At 36.2% G+C, this 17,326-nt stretch overlaps 1 long non-coding RNA gene across 1 annotated transcript in view; it reads right to left on the bottom strand.

Annotated features, from left to right (window-relative positions):
* Positions 1 to 3,115: 3,115 nt before the first annotated feature.
* The window catches only part of LOC111094268, a 55,770-nt gene continuing 41,559 nt past the window's right edge, over positions 3,116 to 17,326 (bottom strand). The window contains exons 3-4 of the long non-coding RNA XR_005384607.1: positions 12,634 to 12,738; positions 3,116 to 4,948 (exon numbers count right to left, since the gene is read on the bottom strand). This is a non-coding gene — a long non-coding RNA (uncharacterized LOC111094268). The remainder of the gene's footprint in view (positions 4,949 to 12,633; positions 12,739 to 17,326) is intronic.

The following is a 17,326-nucleotide window of genomic DNA, read 5'->3' on the forward strand; positions in this document are numbered from 1 at the left end:
TGGGCAGAAGGCAAGTGCTAAACTGCTGAGCCACCCAGGGATCCCCAAGTATCTGTTTTAAATGGAAATAACCAATGTCACTATCCAGAGAAATATTTTCTAAATCCATAAAGAGTTTTGAAATTTCTGAAAAAAGAAAACAAAAAAGAATGGAAAGGAGGAACTGAAAATTCCAGGTGACCTTAGGAAAAGCTAGAAGTAACTAATGTATCTCAAGAATGAGTCTGAAATACAACCTTTTCAAAGTGAAATTTTTCCTTAGGTTCCTGAGAGATTTTATGCTCAAAGATCAGTCAAGAGTACTTTTGGTGAATTGAAACTTTAGGAAGACCAAGTGGGCTCAATATTGCTTTATGCTAGATGTTTGGTGATGGACAGGCATGTTGACAATTCATTTATTTCTTTAAAAAATATATAGGGGTGCCTGGGTGGTTTGGTTGCAGTTGAAGCCTCTGCCTTCAGCTCATGTCATGGTCCCCGTGTTCTGGGATCAAGCCCATATCCATCGGTTCCCTCTTCCCTGCTCGTGCTTTCTCTTGCTATCTCTGTCACTATCTCTGTTTCTCTCAAATAAATAAAAACTTTTCAAAAATGTTTATAAAGGGTCTAATCTGTACCAATACATTCCCCTCTTCTCCTGACACTCATGAGGGGTGTGTGTGTGTGTGTGGGGGGGGGTGTATCGTGAGATATTCAAGTATGAGCCAGTACACCATGGTGCACAGAGGCCATGCTTAATCCTACCTGAAAGGCATGAGAGAGGGAGGAGAGGCTTGCTAGGAAAGTTAAGAAATTGAACTGAATACTAAAGAATAAGTAATGACGGGATGAGCACTGGGTGTTATACTATACGTTGGCAAATCGAACTCCAATAAAAAAAATATACATATAAAAAAAAAGAGTGAGTAAGAATTTCTTAGGTGGGAAAGTGGCAAGAGAAGAGTGCTTGCAAAAGGAAAATAGTATGAACAAAGACACAGATGCAAGCAAGAGCATGGCTCCTTCCAAGAAATGGGAATAATTCATTCATATTGGGGTACAAAGTGCAAATGTGTATAATGCAGGGTATAGGGCTGGACAACCAGTCAGGGGCCAATCATTAAGGGAAAAATTCACCATACAAAGACTTCTAACCCTAAAAGTGGTGCAAAGGCCACTAAAATATCTTAACAGAAGGAGCAATGAGATCTGTACTGTGGAAATACGGTTCTGGCTATGAAGATAAATTGGAGTGGAGGTGGCCACTAAAAATAGATTGAATAGTAAAAACAGTCCCAGACAGAAATTATAAAAGCCCGACCTGATGCAATAAATGGAGAAAAAGGTTCAAATTGGAGACCTATGAGGGAAATATAATTAATATCATTTAGTGACCAGCTGGATATACAGACAGTAACTCTAGGTTGACTCCCACATTTTAGAATTGGATGCCAAGAGAAACTTTACTATCCTGAATCAGGTTTTGGCGAACCATGATGAGGAACCAGTTTGCACACTATTCTCTTCATCTGACACTGGTACAATCTGATGAAAATAGCCAGTAGACAACTAGATATTTGGCTTAGACTGTCAAAAAAAAAGCCCCAAGTTTAAGCTATAGATTTGGGAGATACCGCAATATAGCTGACAGGTAACACCTTAGAAGTAGATAACATGTCTAAGGAACAGTGGCCAGATTATAGGCACCACTTCAAAATCAACAGGGATGGGACACATGGGTGGCTCAGCAGTTAAGCGTCTGCCTTTGGCTCAGATTGTGATCCCCGGATCCTGGGATTAAGTCCCCCACTGGGCTCCTTGCGGAGCCTGCTTCTCCGTCTGCCTATGTCTCTGCCTCTGTCTCTGTGTCTGTCATGAATAAATAAATAGAATCTTTAAAAAAAATCAACAGGGATAATTTTTCAAGATCTACATATCCAGGCTTTTATACACCAGGCATATTGAATATCCTCCAGTACCTATTCTAACACTTGGGTCAAAATAGATCCTTGGGATGGAATTAATCATTCGATCAGTTGACCAGATGACTGGACCAGAGATGGAGGTACTGATGTGCATGTGATTGGGTCAATAATAGATCATAAGATGTATCAACGGAGGGTTGGGAAGAAAGGAAGCTAAATGGCAAGGTGCTTGTAGTGAAGGTGGGAAGTATACTGGGAAGTGAAGAAAAAGGAGAAAGTAGAAATAGTCACTCTTTCAAGAAGTTTAACCCTGAAGGGAAAGAGAGAGATAAGTTGGTAGAAAGAATTTCAGAGAGGGGCACACATATCTGACTATGTCTATAGGCTGAGAGATGAAAGATGCCAATCAAACTTAGTCTACAGTAACCATTGACTCTTGAGGGAAAACTAAATGGAGAAGTATTTTCAGGAGCTGGCATTCTAGCTCCTCAATTGCCCAATAGCCAGTCATATTGAAGTTTATTATTTGGTTGGCATCTTGTGCCTATTGCCTAGTGATTTATTTTCCCCATAACAACACAACTGAAAATCATCACATAAATTTTAGAAGGGAATAATTGTGCCAATTCTATGTTTATTCAAAATCTCCACTAGATTCTTTTTTTCTTGAAAGTTTCTCTATCTCTCCCACACATATAGCAGCTGAATTTTATACTTCCCCTTAAATTCTTGAGGGCAAGGAGAGAGGTCAAGAGAAATGGGGATGGGGGTGACCAAACAGTTCTTTAACTTTTCAGATTACAAGCATCAGCAGGAAAATCTGATATTTTGCTCCAGGAAAAAAACGAAGGAAGAGGAAGAGAAAGAAGAAAGGTGTAGGAGAGTAGTACAATAAACAGACTGTTTTCCGACTCACATATTTTCTCAAATAGCCTAGAAATGATCAAATTCAAATAAAAAGAAACCTTGATACACATTATCTGTATCGAGACCTGTTTTTTGCTTTGAGATAAAAAATAATTATACCCTCATTTCTGAAAATCATATTTCAAAGAGAGTAACAATGTGAATTCTTTTTTTTATATATTTTTTAACAATGTGAATTCTTAAAGCCAAACATCTTTACCAAAGTGAATGGATAATGATTAAATACATTCATAAAGGAAAATGAACATTTCAAACCACTTTTTAAATTAATGAAAGTGAGAGAAAACATTTAAAACATTATTTATTTCAGTTTTTAACTTTCTAGGAATCTTTTAAGGTTCCTGAACCAAAACTTTGACCTAATTGTATAAGATTATTTACCTATTCTCTACACAAAATTTTTGAGACTTGTGACGAACTGGGAAGTGATTAATATTTTAAGTTGTCTGCATTTTCATTGAAAGGGGAAAACATCATCACTTATGATACAGTTTAAAAAACAGGATCAAGTTACAGTCAAAGAATCCCTAATCCCTTCCACAGGTGTATTTACTGGATTGTTTGTGTGTCTAGCAACTGGCATTGATAAGTCAGAGGTCTGGTTGCCCCATGTTGCATGAATGTATTGTCTGTGTTTTCCATTAGCATTAATGGGTCTTATGTATGCAAAGGAAGAAAAGAACAGACTCTATCTATGATTAATAACAACAGTGTTTTCCACCCTGGTGTAGGCTTCCTTGGAAAGCAGCAGATTTTATCATCTACTTCAACAAACTAGACCCCATATACAGGACAGGTAGTGATACATTGCATCTACATAGTGCAGAGTTAAAAACAGATTTGCAAAGGTGGAATTAAATTTTCTTCTAGACCTGGTAGTTGCAAACCTTGTCAGTAGCTCAGATTTGTTCAGATTTTAACATTACGGTTACTAAACTGAGCCCTCCCTACGTTCTGAGGCACTGGGTATCTTCTGCACTCACCAATTAACACTCCTGATGAGTGTTTTGGTTTCTTTTTTTCGTGGGGGATGGGAGGACAGGCAGAGAAAAGGATGTGTATTCAGCCCATGGTAACTTCAATTAGTTGCCAACTAAAGATTTTATCCTAGTAGCAAAACCAGGAGAAAAAAAAATCTTTTAAATTAATTTGAAGATGCCTACATTTCTAGAATGGCATTGCTTTAACAGGGCTATGCAAATGAGTCCAATTTAGCATCTTGTATTCAGCTGGAAACCATTGCTAAATGATCAGGATAGCCAGTCACAGATATTAAAATGAATTATATCTAATCTGAATTTTAGTCACGCTACATTAACTAATAGAAAGTTATTAACATTTCAAGAGAAAAAAAGCTTTTGCCTGCAAAATTAACAGTGGCTGAGATGTGACCTGTGAGCCATGAAGCCTGATCACTGTAATGACAGTGTAATGGCATATTTACATTAAAATCTCTGCAGCTAATATGGGATTCAGAATTGGACGGTAAGTCGAGGATTATTTAGTCTGGCCTGTTGGCCTTTCTCTAAGTAGTTTTTTTTTTTTTTTTACTTCAATACAAATCTGAAACTTTTCATTTCATGACTATTTATGTGACCAGTTTCTATAGCTCAGTCTCTCCATCTTTACATGACTAATTTTTGCTTTCATTTTCTCTCTTCTTTTTCAATACATTTCTTTCGGGATAGCTGTGTCTTTCCTTGTTTCTCTTGTTTTCTTTCTTCTTTTGGGTTGGATGAACTTCAGGAAACTGGGGTTCAATTGCAAACCACTGGGGAGAAAGGGAGCGGCTTCTTCATTTTTGCTATTTGGCTTCCAAAATTAGGCCATTTTGATGTTTTTCATGTTATGCTTTCATGATGCATACGAAAGAATGCGGTTTTACAACAAACACTGGTTTGAAATGAGTAACAGTGTAACTATTCTTATTAATCTCTAGAAATGGGGGAGAGTTTCCTGTTATCAGGTTGTTTTCCCAATAGCCAGTTTAGAAGTTAGAGATTCAACAATTCATTTGCATAATCTACAGCATTCATTTACCTTGAGGATTCAGGTCATTTCTGTTTCCTTCTTTTCTTTTGTCTTGCTCTCTTTTTAATTGAAGAGAATAAAAGAGACTGAAATAAAATAATAGGAAGAAAAATAATAAGAAGAATCAAACTGTGCATTAATTTTGTAATTTATAGGCGTTTAGACTTGAAAGAATCCTTGTTTTAAAAAAAGAAATCATCTAGAGAGTGGCATAAAAATCTAGATTGCAGAGTGATAAGTTCATAAGTTCTCAAATGTGTCAGCTGTAGACTAGTTTATATTTTAACCTGTCAAATTTGCAAATATTGGACTCTAAACAGAACTTTGATAATGAAATATAATGGAGAGGCATTTATCTTTTTTAAAAGGACAGAGAACAAAAGACAAATAATGGGTTCTTTTAATGCAGTTAATGTTTGACACTTAGATTTTTTGCTACAGTTCTGTTTCAAAGATTAATTCAATCCATTCTTCTCTAATCATAACAACAAATAAAGCAGGTACATATTTCTAAACTGTAACTTCTAACAATTTCGTATTTTATTTCTTTCTCCATCCTCAAAGAGGGTGTTATCAGATATCTCTGCCTTCCTTGGATTTTTTTTTTAAGTCTTCTAAAACATAACTTTATCTGGAGGCAAATTATCCCATTTGCACTGCGAATTCATGCACAAAGATATTTCAGAACAGACACGTGTCAACCACAAAGGACATCACGATAAAAATGCCACCTCAATTCCATTTCCCAATTAGAAGAAGAGTATCAATACAGTGACATTGGTTTGACTGACACGAATCTATGCTAAATATCTGCTAGGCTCATATTTATAATAAATCCAGATAATGCATTTGTACTAAAACCAAAGCTTCAGTCCATTTCTTGGATCTTTATTAAAAATAGGCATATTGCAAACATTGATTGAAGAAATAACTAGAAACTTGATCTGATGTAATATGATGCAAATTAAGTTTAAACAGTTTGAACTTTATTTGATATTTCTGAATGTATTGCAGTATTTTGAATGTTTTTATAAGAAGTGAAAGCGCTAGGCTAAAATGTACTGACAGCCAGCCTCCAATTTTTCTTCTGAAGCCCATCTCTTTCGTTTCCCCATTGACTAAGGATATTTATTCTGCATGTTTATAGGAAATATACAGAACCTACCCAGTTTTGAGTATAAATACTAATCATATAAAAGCTGACTGTTTAAATTGAATCACAGGATGTCATTAAAAGAGTAGTCTTTCAAATTTTTGGATACTTAGCAATACCCTAAATATGCCAAGATTCGTATTAGATATTTATTTTCTAAATGTGTTAGATATGTGATCATGTTTTAAAAATTAACAGTATAAATGCTGAAAAACAAAAAGTTATAAAGTGTCTTTTTTTCCCATAATAAGCCATAAATGTCTGCAGTGTGAAAAGTCGATTATAAACTTTAAAATAGGTTTAAAATAGATATACACAACTTTCTTGGCTATGCATTAATAAAACTGCTTAAACCAGGGCATGATCCTGGAGACCTGGGATCGAGTCCCACGTCGGGCTCCCTGCATGGAGCCTGCTTCTCCCTCTGCCTGTGTCTCTGCCTCTCTCTCTCTCTGTCCCTCATGAATAAATAAAATCTTTAAAATAAATAAATAAATAAACAAACAAATAAATAAATAAATAAAACTGCTTAAAGGACACAATATTCAGACTTAAATGTGCTGTGCTTATTCTTAGAGGCAAGAAGGAACACTGCTCAAAATATTTTTTCTCCTATAATTTTAAGATTTTTATTTTGAAAGGAAGAATAGACTGTCTTTTAAAATGGGCCCAGGAGTTTCAAATGGGAGATAGGAGAGTGGTGGCCTGTGAGAATATTGGTGATGTGGAGGGAAGGTGACAAAAATGTCCTGTTATATTCTTGGCCAAAAACATCATCGGTATCACTTATTTTACATTCAAAGTGAATACACTAAAAAAAAAAAAAATGGATACACTAATTTTCATTTCTCTTTGTCTTAAGTTTTCTTGCCTGCTCCGTGGCTTATGGATTGACAGTTTTGACAAGCAAATGTGGTGTAAAATGCATAGGATAGTCCGTTTAAAACACATAAATTGCTATGCAAGTCTAATAATTGATCTTTAATTGTAATCATTAAATCAGGAAGTGTCTATCCTCCTGCATTATTCGATTATCTCAACAAATTCTGAGCCCATGAAGTTAATCTTACGTGAGTAGATATGAGTAACCAGACTTATTTTTTTTCTGAAAACTTTTTGTTGCTCACATATAGAAAGACTATAATGCACGTATGGTATTAACACAATAAGGCATACATCGTGGATGACATTACACAGGAACACACACACACACACACACACTAGTTACACTGTGAAAAAACTAGGTAGAAAGTCCACTATCAGAGGGAGCACAGTATAATGGTTTAGAAGATAGATTCCAAGCCAGATTCCAAATTTTGAGTTTTTTGCTTTGCCACAATGAGCTCTGTGACTTCAGACAAATTCCTGGACCTTTATTTCCTCATTTGAAATAAAAATGACATGAAATTTTCTTTGAGGGTCAGATAATTTGGTAACATATATATTATCTATAGAAGATGTAAAATATAATAGTATATATATATTTCTTATAATAGTGTCCAGCTTATAGTCAGTGCTCAATAAATATTCTCTATGATGTCAAGTATTATTATTACTATTATCACTTATATTCACTGCCTATTAGAGACAAGACAGAAGCACAGGCAAGATTTAAATACTTCACATCCATCACTACATGCTTTGTTCTACAAATAGGATGCATGGCATAGGGCCAAATAATAAATATATGTGCAAACAAGAAATGGAATACACATGATATAGTTTGAGGGATGTAACAGAAGCCTTCTTACTCAAATTTGCCATCCTATCTATATGAACTTGAGGAAGTCACTTCAACTTTCTGGGACTTGATTTTCTCATCTATATAATGAAGAGATTGAAATAGATGATTAGGAAACTCTCTGAACTCAATGATATTTTTCCCGTCATCATTCAGTAACAATTTCCATTTTTACGACTCCATAATGCAAGCTTTTTAAAACCCCAACATATAAATGTCCCAAACAAGACATCCATAACTCCTTAGTCTGTGCTTTGCTTTCTTGAGTTTTAGGAGAGAAGAGCATAAGAACAGCAGTATGACTTGCACATAAAGGGAAGGTGAGCAGACTTCTAGAATACGGGGAAATTACAGAAACACACTTATAGACTGGGGACCCCTGAGCATAAACTACACGTGCTTCCCATCAAACCCAAGAGCTGGCAAGCATTCTTGGATGTTAGAAATCTCTCAGCCAATTCAGCAAAGAAAAGAGACATTGAGCAAAAAATGCTAAGTCTTCTAGAAAACCAACTGTGATCCTGAGAATTGTAATAACATCTTTCTAGCTGGAGCAAAAGATCGTAAACAACAGAAAAAGGAACCAGACCTACTTTTTCAGGACCAAATTCAGTTGTGAAAACCATGTTGTGAAAAGACTTGAGTAGAAAATACCCCATGTTTTCAGTAAAGAGAGAAGAGTCCAGCATCACCTGTGTATAAAACAAGCCTAATAGTTTGATAGATTCAGTTTTCTAAATTACTTGGAATGTTTCCTTCCCTTGCTTTTAAGTTAACATGACGAAAATAGACACAGAGAAGTACATGCTTTCTGTGATGACAGGTAAACATATGCTTTATCCTTTCCAAACATAGAAGCTTGTACAAGGCAGAAGCCTGTACTTCTTGGGAATGAAGGCACATCAAATGGCAGTAGAATCTAGTGGCTAATTAGGCTCAGATGTCATACCATTCTGGGTTTGCACTTTGGCTATGCTATTGTTCTACTTGTGTAGACAAGTCATCCTTTCCCTTGAAGACTCATTTGCTTATTGGAAAAATAGAAATAATAATAGAATTGTTGTGAGTAATAATCTGACCTGATGCTTGTAAAAGGCATACAGCAGCTGGCACTAGTAATTCATTAGGAAAAGTGGTAGCAGTAATATTCAATATTTTAACAACAATCTTTCAGTTTATTGAGAAGAATAGTCAAACTGCTTGTTTGCACTTACCAATGTTCTCATTAAAACCTGCACTCTTTCAAAATTATCTCAACTTGCTGAAATGAGGGATTAAAATCAACAAAATGAAATTTAACAGAGATAAATTAAGGGCTTCCCAGGAGATTATTATAGGGGAGACCTGAGTTTTCTTCATAGAAAAGAACATGAGAATGTGACAGAGCAGCAAATTCTGGCTGCATTAAGGGGATGTGGTGTCCAGATTAAAGGAGGGACTGCTCAGACATGTGAGGAGGGGATCAAGTCTGATGAAGACTTAGGAAAGAAGAAATAAATGCATAGTAGATAGCTTTGTCCCTTAATAGTTAAAGTGATGTCACATTTCAAAGGGAGAATACTAATTCTGTACAATTCCAGAGGCAATAACCTTAACTAATAGAAGAAATTAAGAGGAAGCAGATTTTCCCACGTGCAAATTTATTAGTCAGGGTCTAGACTAACCTGCTATAACAAAGAACCCCAAAATATGGTGGCATTAAATAAGATGGGATGGTCTATGTTAAGAAGATGGCCTAGGGCAGTAGAGAGCTTAGCTTTATGATGTCGTTCATGTATTCGAAGTCGGCAGTCAACTTAGCCATCTTCATCATATGGCTCCATTTCTAAATCTAAACTTGTCACCATGTCCCAGCTGCCAGAATATTTAGGGTGAACACCTTTGTCTTAAAAGAGATGACCTATAGGTTGTCAATGTGGTTCTCTCTAAACTTGATGTCTTGTGATATAAAAATGGCCCTTCAATAAGCTCTATCTACTTCACACTCTGAATATGCTACTGAACACACTGTTGAATGAAATTCAAAGGTGACAACTCTATACCCTGACATCCTATCCCTTTCTTGTTTCACTGGGGTATATGGCTCTATCCTTAATTCTTCTCAGTGCAAGTACTACATTTAATTCTTCATCATAATTCAGAGGATATCTATTTTTAAGATAAATATAAGGGAAATGTTAATCAAATTTCAGACCTCAACTCAACCAAAACTCATGATATTATTCATCTAACATTTTCTTAATGGCAATTAAGTAAGGATATAAAAACAAGTAATTAGATTGTTTTGTAGCATATATTTAGGTTTAAAAAATCTAAAGCTACTTCTCTAACTCTTAAGTTATATGAGTAAAAAAAGGATCTATTGTAAATATATATCTATTATAACCCCTGATTTTAAAAACAGGTAAAAGTTTCCTCCAATGAGATTATTCAGTTTTTATTGGGGATAATATGTAAAGGATAAAATTGGAATGTTAATTCAATTTTTGTGTATTGAAGTTGTTACTTTATAATAAAGACATGAATTAAGTCAACAAAAGTCAACAAAACATTGACCTAATCAGATTATTAAAACATAGTCTTAGAAAGTTGACTTTAAAACTACAAACTGGGGCAGCCCACATGGCTCAGCGGTTTAGCGCCGCCTTCAGCCCAGGACGTGATCCTAGACCCGGGATCGAGTCCCAAGTCAGGCTCCCTGCATGGAACCTGATTCTCCCTCTGCCTGTGTCTCTGCCTCTCTTTCTCTCTTTCTCTTTCTCCTCTTTCTCTTTCTTTCTCTTTCTCTTTCTCTTTCTTTCTCTTTCTCTCTCTCTCATAAATAAATAAAATCTTAAAAAAATAAAACTACAAATTAAATTTGAATTAAAAGTATAGATGTTGAGGTGTCTGGCTGGCTTAGTTGGTAGCGCATGTGACTCTCAATCTCAGTATCATGCGTTTGAGCCCCATGTTGGGTACAGAGTTTGCTTTAAAAAAATGCAGAGTGTCTCTATGAGATGTTTGTAGAAATTAGATAAAATGGTAGTTGCTGCCCCCAAAGCAAAGGTATGATCAGCTAAGACCAGGCTTGATTTAGAGTTTCATCCAGATCTTCAAGCAGTCAATTTTGGGCAGTACACAAACTGTACAACCTTACACAGCAGCCCTGAATCAGTTTTTCGGTCAAGCAAAGAGTTAAATTAAATGTAAAACTTTTCATCAAAGGATTTGTGTTGTTTCTAATTGAGTACATTTATTCTCCTCCTAATGTAAAATAGAAAATTGTGGCAAATAAGCAGGATTGCTACCTGATTCATTTTTCAAAGTAATAGCAAATCCAATAAGAATTTTAAAATAACTCAAAAAGATAGATTCTTTACTGGCTACACCAGTTAGAGAAATCTTTATTCTCACTCAGACTTTAGTTTTTAAGAATTGGGTTTGTGCTATGAAATTTAAACTTTGGTAAATATTGGGAAACTTATTCTTAGCAATTATTTTGACTATTTTCTTACAATACAAATTAGTTTACTCACATTAAATCCATACCTTTCTTCTGATATACTGTATTGGGAGATGAATTAGATATATTCGCACTTGAATTTTAAAAGCTATAAGACGTGTGTGTATTTACGTGCATGTACACAGGCACAAGAATTTCTCTCTCTTTAGAATAAATATTAGAGAAAATTTGTCATTTAGTGTTAGACTCAGAGCTAAGTAATCTAAAAAAAGATTTATTTCAAATAAGTCACAGGGATATAAAGTAAAGCATAGGGAATATAGTCATAACATTGTAATGATTTTGTAAGGTGACAGATGGTTACTAGACTTATCATGGTGATCATTTCGTATTGTATACAAATTTCAAATCACTATGTTGTACACCTGAAACTAATATTGTATGTCAACTATATTTCAATCTTAAAAAACCAAAAAGTTATATTGCAAAGATATAGGTGAAATACAGTACTAAAAAAAAACAATAAAACATTATTTCTAAATAAGATAGACAAGTGTTTGGAACTAGAATTAAATATTTTTTTAGAATTTTCCAATGACATGACTGCAAATGACATGTTCACTTTTCCATTGTTCATATGAAAATATCTGAAGTTCTCAGGAAAAATTGTGCTTCATGTGTGATTAAATGGATTTACTTCTAATTCCATTTACTTTCACAAAATGCTAACATTAAAAGAGAGAGCAAGGCTTTAGAAGCTGACAGGAAGTTTAGTTTTCAAGTAAAATCATGGGATTGGAGCACATGCTCGTCTACACCATGATCACTGGCATTTACAGGGAGAAATTTGTGCAATGGGCAGGAAGATTATTGCTAACGCCTTCCAGAGATCATGAGGCTTGCATTTAACAAACATAACTTTATCCTTCCCAAGGCCAACCTCCCAAGATTTCTAAGAGTCAGGATATAGCTCCATGGCAATTAGGCTGGGGATGCAGGTTATTGACTGACGTACCATGAAATACCACCAGGCCTTAGAAGGATGGCTCACTGCAGAATGCACTAACTAAACAGACAATTAATTGGGACAGTAAGATTTCCATGGCAAATTGTAATATGTGATTTACGCCATTCATGTATCTGCTGCAAACACTCTAATGAAATGGATTATTCCCTAACACTAAAAAAAAAAAAAAGAAAAGAAAAAAAATCGCACACTGCTAAATCTCATGAAAAGTGCGGGACTTATCTCTACCTGTGGCTTTAGAATTTTGTTCCTTAGTCTTGCTTAGCAATCTTCATGACCAGTATTTGACTTCCATTCAATATTTAATGTACATGCTGATATTTTTGTCTCCACATCTCCCTTGTAGGACTTAGCCTGACAGTTTTTTCTGCACAAGAATGCCTAAATGAATGGCACTCGACTTACAAGGGGAAACGGGTAATCAAAGTGTCTACAGAGCTCCTCTTATTTGCTTCCTACTCCATACCGACCGACTCTTCAGTTCCGTAATTGATGTCTTCTCCTGGTAACCTAGGAACAGGGAAGGAAATGTACAGATGTGGCCACTTTAACCCCTATCAAAACTCCCACTTTGATGTATTCTTGAGTTTATTCCTCACTTCTTATGGTGGAGAGAAGGAGTTCAACACATGACATTTTTCCCTGCTTTCTACCGTTATTGGCAGATTTACAGAAACAGCCAGGACTAGTCCACGGCAAAGTGAAGACTGAAGCCAGGGCCCTCTCACCACCTGACAGCAGAACATTGCCAAGTAATGGAGCTCATCACATTGATCCTGGCTGAAGAAAGAACATCCCCGCACCCCAAGGTCCACCTGTTGGGTTGGACTCTCACTGTCCCAGTCCCAGACTATAGACCTTTCCTTCTGTCTCTCTTACCAAGCTTTTCTACTATATCTCATGTACCCTTTGGGTTCTGATATAATGCTTGCTAATATCAAAAATCACTTCACACCACAGTGCTAGGGATTTGCCATAGTTTAAAAGTTTTATCTTTCCTCTGGGACATCAAAACTTCTAGGAAGACTTCCAGGGATGCAATTTCCTAGTTGTCAGTGTGAATGCCTAATGACAGGAAATTTCCACCAACCAATAAGTAAGTCAGGATGCTGAGAGTGACATTTTGGGTACTTTAATGGCTCCTACTCCCTATGCCATGGCCCGTATTAATTCTGCTTTAATGAGCTCCATGCCAAACGCTATGCCAGGTATATTATAGATAAGACCTCATTAAATAACCTACCTGTAGGGTTGGTGCTGACCCGGCAGCATGCAAACAGTACTTGGTGCTAAGTCTGACTTTCCCAATTCTAGGCTTCAAAGTTTTTCTCAGCTGAGTGGCTTAAGAATCATTCATTCCACAGAAACTTTGTGGGCCTTTTATAGCCTATGCCTGAACTGGTTTCTACTGATTCAAAAGTAAATTACACATGATTCCTAACTTCAAGGATTTCATGGTTCAGTAGATACAGATATATATGTATATGTGATATTAAATAGTACAGATTATATAGATTGCATAGATATTATGCATATATTATATTACATAGTATATTCTTATATATTATATACATACATATATAATATTATTACAAGGCAGGTTATGGAATTACTCCACGCAACCTCTCTTATAACTCTCCCTGTGTTAGTGAGATTGTTTGTTTACTTGTCTGCTCTCTACCCACCCCCATTCTCCTTGTGGCCCAAGATCATGTCTTACCCATCTTTGTAACTGTTCTTACCTAACTTCAGGATACAACACACATTAGATAAGAAAGGTAAGTTTATCATTCCATATTATGGATAGAGAAACTGATACTCAGAGACTTTGAAGGTTTATTCAAAAAAGAGTAAGATTAAAGATGAGTTCAAATCTAAGTCCTTTGGTAACCAAAAAACCTGCTTTCACCTCAACATGATCATTGATTGACATTCCTTTTCAGGAGTCAACCTGTTAACAATGTTTGTATAGGCATGAATTCTAAGCACATATACCTACGGTCATTTCTAGTAATCTAAATATCACCCAAGTGTAAATTATCTACTTCCTGGCTTATCTGTTAGAAATGATTGCTATCAGAGTGGCTTCCATTTGCCATCTAATACATTTCTGAGCTTTTTCCCTCTTATTATGGCTTGCACAGGAAATGCAAACTACTGAGATTCCAATATGAGCCTAGATACAATATAATTTAAATAATAAATCTAATACACCCCACCCATTGCCAATTGACAGAATGTCATCTAAATTTAATATAAATGGCTTTGAACAGATGCACCCCTGCATTAACACAGATAATTTAGAGTTTACTGCACCTACTTTGTTGTAATTTACATTCAGAGATTCTGCTTTGGGTAGGGGTAATAGAGAATATTGGTGTGTATTTTTCTCTCTGAAGCACCCCACCTCCAGGTGATACTTTGTAACCTTCACTCTTGGAGACTCAAAAACTCATGTAATCTTGGAAGGTAAATCTGGGAATGCAGCCCTCTCTGTTCAAACTGCCATGGGATGATGCCATTCTACGAGAAGGCTTGCTAGTCATCTACCAATTGCAAAGCTCCCAGGTGAGCAGTAGCCTCTTTCCAAACAGAGCAAATTTAGCCTTGTCACAAGTGACCATTCAGTCAGGAAATCATTCTCTAGACTTTATAGACATTACTCATGTGATTTATTTTTCAACATGCCAGCTCCCAGGTATGGCTGCAAAAGACTAATCAAAACAAAGTTATAAAAATTAAACATACAGAGAGAGTGATAAAGGAAAGAAGTTGGAAAGAAGGAAGAAAGGAGGGAAGGGAAAGAGGGGGGAAGGAGGGAGGTAGGACGAGAGAGGAATGAAATAAGCATCTGGTGACTTTAAACAAACAACCAAAAAAATAATTTTCCTTCCATTTCTTTTATCAATTTTTTCCCTATTCCATCCAGATGGAGAGCACCGCAGGACACCCTGAAGGTAGTAGAGGTCTCACCAGCACAGTGCTGCTCTAAAGATCACTGGTGGAGTTTTCATGAAGACTTAAGAATTCACAAAGTCTTTTTGTCCCTTCAGAATAAAAAGTACAGTGCACTTGACAATGAACCTGTCATTTTAAACCTTCAGGGTTTTAATCTTATACATAATAGAGTTTGGAAATGAACCGATTGTATAGTTTTGCCCAGAATTCAGATTTATATTATGTACTCCCACAGACATCCTAAAAGGTACTAAAGTGACAAGTTGTTGATGACATATATTAATACAGCAGTTCGAATAGCTATCTGTATTATGCAAAGTGCTCCAGTACACTCCTGCAAGGACTCGTCCCATTCAATGCTAGAGACAAGCAGTTAAACATAGATAGGAACCCAGCTGATTAATCATCATCTTGCCCTCACTGAGAAAATTCAGTTATCTCAAGAGACAAGCACATGCAAATTTTGGAAAGAGAGAGACAGAGAGAGAGGAAGAAAGAGAAAGAGAAGTATATATTCAAGGTTCTTTCTAAGGCTATATATTCAGGATGAGATAATTGCCCTCCTACTACATGGTTCTGAAGATTACATAGCAAAGACTAAATAACTCCAACATATATATTATAATCACATACGGCAAGTTGTAGTCATTAATTGGGGAATAGAACAAGTAGAGTATATAGCCATAAAAGAAAAAGACAAGATAAGAACCATTAATTAAGGAGTATTTAACCTCCTTTTACATCAGCTGCATGCAAAAGTACCCCAAAACTAGTAATATTTTAGCAATTTAAACAAAATCATAGATAAAAGCTGCAGCGTCAGGCCATGTAGCCCTTTATTTTTAATGTAGCATTTGTTCAATTTGGAACTAATTTTTTTTCCTCTCTTTAATGTTTGCAGAAAATATCCAGTGGATCATTTGAGAATCTGGTTTGGCTCCTCCACCCCAGTTAAGCAAGCTGACAGACCCAGCACAGTAAAATGTTCTAATGTAATGATATACCACCGCTTCTAGACCCAGTGACAAGATGAAAATCCAAGAACGCGCATAAAACACCCATGAAGAAATGACAGAGCTTGAAGTCAGTTTGAATAATTTCTGAATCATAAATTCACAAAGGGAGGAGGGAGAAGAAAAGAGAAAAGGAGAAGCTAGGAGGAGGGGGAGAAGAGAAGGTGAATGGCTCGTTCCAACCACCTCGAACACTAAATTTAAGAGTTTTATGCACATTCATATTTCCTACTGACAGGACTCCAGGTATATATCAACTGACCCACAATCACAGATGCATTAGAAGCTGTGCTTCAATTGTGTCGAGAGGGGAGTGTGTGCCCAGTTTGGCAATCATGCATTTTTCACTTTGGCTACATATATACTTGTCATATGCACAGTTGTGCATAATGGAAAACATGCACTGTTCACAATGGCTTCTTTCAACCTTCATTTGCTTTCCTGAGATATCCACTGCCTGTCTTTGCTCCTGCAGAACGTCACCATTTGATGGGAGCTCTGTAAATCTATATTTAGTGACTGAGATACACCCTTTTCTCCCAACACCCTCAGGACAGCTAAGATCAGCACTTCTGTTAATAGTTTCCAGGTTTGAACTCTGTGGAACTAGGCTACCCCCGGAATTTACTTTTCCCTACAAACAAATAAAGCTTGAGGAATACTACAACACCCACCCTTTCTGATTGGCACATCCAGATAGAAACTCCTTTGTACCTTTGACTACTCCCTTCCTTCTGGTCAATATTTAAATTGGAATTTAAGATTGATACACTATTAAAAATATGATTTTTAATTAAAAAATAGGAAATATAACATAATGGTACTTCACTGTATACATCCAAGAGGAAAGCCTGCCAATGGCCAAATATAATGTTCCCATAGGTAGGTCTCACCTGGTGGGTGGTCCTTCATACCACTATGCACGTAATCTGCTCAGAAGGCCAGTCATCTCCCCCTCTAGATTGTAAACCTCTTAGCAGCAGAAGCCAAGCACAGGGTTTAGAACATGGGAGATTTCCATAAATGTCTACTGAAAAAACTGAAACATCAGTGGCCTCTTCATGTATTGGAGTCTGACTCCATTTTTGCTTTGAAAATAAATGTCAGAAATATAATTTCTGCAATGC

This window comes from Canis lupus, chromosome 36 (assembly GCF_011100685.1).
Source record: "Canis lupus familiaris isolate Mischka breed German Shepherd chromosome 36, alternate assembly UU_Cfam_GSD_1.0, whole genome shotgun sequence".
Classification (NCBI taxonomy): Eukaryota; Metazoa; Chordata; class Mammalia; order Carnivora; family Canidae; genus Canis; species Canis lupus.